This window comes from Vicia villosa, linkage group LG1, assembly GCF_029867415.1.
Source record: "Vicia villosa cultivar HV-30 ecotype Madison, WI linkage group LG1, Vvil1.0, whole genome shotgun sequence".
Classification (NCBI taxonomy): domain Eukaryota; kingdom Viridiplantae; phylum Streptophyta; class Magnoliopsida; order Fabales; family Fabaceae; genus Vicia; species Vicia villosa.
Window position 1 is genome coordinate 51,928,537 of NC_081180.1, and position 4,995 is coordinate 51,933,531.

Below are 4,995 nucleotides of genomic sequence, written 5' to 3' on the forward strand. Positions count from 1 at the left end.
GTTGACATTAACATATATAGTAGAAGGTATATATCTAAAATTTTGACAATGATATAATAAAGGGTCTAAAATTTTGACCTGCTATGTAAAAAATAATAGTGACAAAACAAATATTTATACCACGTGGAATTTGTTTTGCCAATCCTAATCAATACTATACTAAGAAAACTAATGCCTCTATTATTTACATTCTAATCCCATTATAATCCATAGATTAATGATATTTTAAGGTTAAAACAGTCATTACGGGTTAATTACATTTTAATTAATTAATTAATTATTTATGTTATTATTAATGCTAATACAATCATCACATAGGCTTTTCCAATACCCAACCTTCTTTCAGATATCCCATGCGCGTATTTTCCTTCTTTCCACCTCCCAAAATCAATTTTTTGCAGCTTCCAATGAATCGTGCTAGCCGTCGCCCCTTCGTTTTCTTATTCTTCCTCTATATTAATTCTGTCATCTACAGACAATTGCATGTTCCATCTTCATCCGTAAACCCCATCCCCAGACCATTGCATCTTCGGTCGTCATCCCCAAAGTGAAAAGAGGAGTGGTGTTTGACGATGATGGACATCTCTATTTTGAAATCTCTTTTACATTCTATGATTTTGTTGTTGTAATTATTCTTTTGCTTTGAAGATTCTTATTGATATTTCCAATGTTTTAGGTTTGTTCGATTTCCATATATAATTCCTTGCTAGACATTTTATCTTTTTCGTTGGTCGCTACATGGTTTGGTTTCTTCTCTTCATCGGTTAGTTGCAGAAAGAGTACTATTGAAGCTTTGTCGGAGAAGATGAAAGAAGTTGCGTTGGTACCTGATTTTTTGCCGTTTCCAATTAATCGATTTATGGCTACTCTTACTCATTCTATTCAGGCTTTCTTCTGCTTTTAAATTTCATTTTTGCATATGTTTCTAAATTTTAAGTTTTATATGTTTAATTATGTGATTAGGTTTCTCCATGATCCGGAAAGATGGGGAAGGGAGGCAGATCCGCTAGGCTGACAAAATTCATCAGATCTGGAATACCAGAGCCTTACATTGAGGTTCTTGAAACTTCAACAATTTTGATCCTTTCATTTTTTGGAAATCGGGTTCACTAAAGGTATATATAGCTTGCCGATTAGTGAGTTATTTTGTTTCAAAAATTACTTCTACAATTCTTGACCAATCTGATTCTGTTTGTTTCTGTCGCACTACTTTAGCTCAACATCAAAGCTATGATTTTCTTGCATGAACATTTTTCCATAGAAAACATTACAGTGTTGTGTTGTGATGTTTATCTCAGGTTGTGGTTGCTCAAGCAGTATTAGCCTACTAAGTGTTCGATGAAATGTCTGTGTTGGTGACGGGGTTTCAAATTTCCAAGAAATGAAGAAAGGAGGGCACCCACTAGAGAAATGGATATCATATGTTACTCAAACCGCTAGGTTGATGACAAAGATACGCCTTACTGGTAAAGTTTATCATTTTTATATGCTATGATGATACTAAGTTTATTAATCGCATTCATACATATAGTGTTTTGTGATACTTTGACATTCATGTCGAACTTGAGCGGTTGCCAAAGAAGACTACAAATTTTATTAATTCTTATGTATTTGATTGATTTATTAAGATTCTTATTGATATTTCTAATGTTTTAGGTTTGTTTGATTTCCATATATAATTCCTTGCTAGACATTTTATCTATCTCAGCTTAGAAGATTATAACTTTTTTGAATATGCACCATGAAGTTGCTGCTGCAGATTTGATAAAATAGCTGCAGCATGCCTCTGATATCAATGTTGTATGTGTCCATTTACTACAGTGAGCTGTCAAAAACACTCATCCTTACAAACAGGTTTTGCAGGTCATTTGGATCTCAATAAGTGTTCTTATGTATTCTAGGCGAATTTTCTTTCTTTTTCTGCAATTTTGGGATTTATGATTCTTAGGGTTTTTATATGTTGTTGCAGAAAATGGACATCTTCAACCAGAGAAATGACCAATCTGAATGGGACTGGATTGATGTGCATAAAGGCTATAATGATGTGAACCTTAGTAGTAACAAGAGTTTTAGGGGTTGGAGTTATCTGAATTAAAGTAATGATGTATATGATTTCAGCCATTGACTGAGTAGTGATTTGAACTATTATAATTACTCTCTCCCTGCATAATTATAATATCAATTTAAAACATTTGTTTTGCCCTTTTTTTAGCATTAAATCAATGGGTTATTTGTGTAGTTTATCAGGTTTTTCCTTCAGAAGGAAAATTTAGTTATTGTATCTACTTTGGTAAAACAGTTATGCATCCAATTCAAGTAAAAACGGAATAAAAAGTTCCTGTTCTCTAAACATTTTGTGGAAGAAATTTTGTAATCAAGGTTGTGTTAGAGTCTACCATGCCCAGAATTTAGCTAAGGTTAAAAGACCTATAAATGAGAAAGATTCATGTTATCAGCTTTAAAATTGATACCATGGAGTTCAAAATTTTTAACACCGTATTCTATATTCTAAAATAACTGTTTTATTTGTAAACAAATTATTTATTTCTTTTACAATTTGCTATAATTATACTTAACTTTCATTAATATATTTTATTATGACTTAAATATTTAGAAAAAAGATAGTAATTCTCCATTATACTATATTATCTTGAATATATCATATATATGAAATGATTATAAATTATAATACGTGAGTTTTTTTTTGGGAAAAACCAGTTTTTTTGAGTTTTTTTTTGTTAAATAAGGTTTAATGATTTTAAATGCATTATAAATATTGTATGAAATTATATTTTATATGAATATTTTTGATTAAGAGAAAATGGGAAAAACCATATTCTAGATGCTTTAGGAATTAAATATGGAGATAGAAGATTTTATTTGTATAAAAATTTTATAATAGTTTTTTCTACCGGTTGATATTAGCTACCCATACTTGCTAAATAGACGGTTGAATATGAGAATGTTGTGTACTTGAATTGTAGTCTAATGCAATAATTTTAGTTATGTTTGCAGGTTTCTTTTTGGTATATAATTTTATTTGTAATTTTGTAGTTTGGATTTAGGAAGGAAGTGTAAGAATAAGATTTTAAAACAACACCAATTACAATTGGGAATTGCTTTTAAGAACATCAATTTATAAGATAATTACAATTGGGAATTGCTTTTAAGAACATCAATTTATAAGATATCAATTGTCATTAATGTAAATAATAAATTTACAAGATTTTCTAAGACTGCATTAATGTTTCTAATCTAATATATTCATTATTTAAAGTTTTTTAAATATTTTCTTCCTTTATTCCAAACGGGTGGATTAATGTTTCTAATCAAATATAGTTATTATTAAATTTTCTAAATACTTTTTTCTTTTATATAATCATCCTATTAGATAATAAAATCATATAATATTAATAGATGATCATTTATTAACTTTAATTTATGATTCTTACGCAACAGTGATTTTACTACTTTTTTTAAATATTTTTTAATTAAAAAATAAGAAATTAAATTAAATTTATTCTCATATTCTTTATGATTATTTTTAAAACATATGATTAAATATTTATTTAATATATGATCATAAAATCATATAATATCAATAGAATCCATAAATTTACAATACAATTTTTTTTTAAAATTATAAGCATGCCCGACGGGCCAAACCTTTTTTTCTAACGGGCCGACAAAATATTTACTTAAATCGAACTGATATTATAGATTATATGTTCTAACGGGGCGACAAAATATAAGTTTTTTAACCCAAAGTGAAAATATTTGGACACACAATTAAACAAATATGTGGTAGTAACTATTACACAATATATACATTAAAAAATTAACTTTTTTTATCTAATCAATAAAACATACTACATGTTTGGAGCCATTATATTATATACTCTAACCACTTTAGAATTTTTTTTAATTAAAAAATAAAAAATTAAATTGAATATAGAAGGGGATTTGTTACTTAGGCATGGAGGAATAAGCTCCGCCAAATTTGGAACCACTGTAAAAAAAAAAAAATAGATAAATGGTGACTATCAAATTTGTTACTAAAAACCTTTTGCAACAACTTGAAAAACAAAAATGGAGAATAGTTTATTCCTTTTATTTATAAAAAACCATATTAAAAAATTAATTAATAAATAAATATCAATTGTTTCTTGCGAAATTAACATTAGGAAGGTATTCCAAAAAACCGTTTTAAATTGGTATATTATTTATTCTCATAATTTTTAAAAAATAATTGAAAATAAAAAATAATAGATAAAGGGTGAATGTCTAATTATATACGTCACATAAAAAATGTAGAATAGTTTGTTCATTTTATTTTAAAAGAAAATTATAAAAATTAATTAATTTGCATTAATAATGTAAAAAAAATTTACATATCATTTAAGAATATTTTTAGACATCATTTATGATTTGTTTTTTAACAACCAATTGAACAACATTATTCATGTCTCTATTTGTCATGATTACCCTATTACTCTATTTTATGGGAATAGAAATATAGATTCACTATTAATTAGACATGCTTATATATATAATATTAATTATATACACTATTAATTAGGTGTGCATAGACAGTATCATGTAGTCTGTTTCGATTTTGCTTGCAATTAACATTGAAAAGGTATTTCACATAAAAATTATTGTATTCAATGTTAGAAAAAAATATGATAAGTATAAATTTGATATCAAATTAGTAACATATACACAATACAAAATTTATATAGAAAACTAGAAATTTTAATTTTTTAAAAGATTTATTTCAATTTGTATATAATTAAATATTAAACTATAATAACCAAATAACATATAAAATGAAATACAAGAATAGGTAATCATTAAAATAAATAAATATATAAGTTTAATCATGTGAATTAAATGAGAAAAGAATCGACATATATTTATAGATTTTAAAGATATTTTTGTAGTTTATACGTGATCTCTACTTTAATTGACATATTAATATTAATTTATATTCAC

General features: G+C 26.4%; 1 long non-coding RNA gene across 5 annotated transcripts; it reads left to right on the plus strand.

Moving 5' to 3' along the window:
- Positions 1–321: 321 nt before the first annotated feature.
- LOC131606054 (uncharacterized) lies at positions 322–2,510 on the plus strand. 5 transcript variants are annotated; one of them, XR_009284719.1, is made up of 5 exons: positions 322–814; positions 964–1,115; positions 1,299–1,466; positions 1,657–1,863; positions 1,970–2,506. It is a non-coding gene; the product is annotated as an uncharacterized LOC131606054 (long non-coding RNA). The 5 variants fall into 5 exon arrangements; XR_009284716.1 differs by having other exon boundaries at positions 322–823; positions 1,970–2,504; XR_009284715.1 differs by having other exon boundaries at positions 322–1,115; positions 1,970–2,510.
- The last annotated feature ends 2,485 nt before the right edge of the window (positions 2,511–4,995 follow it).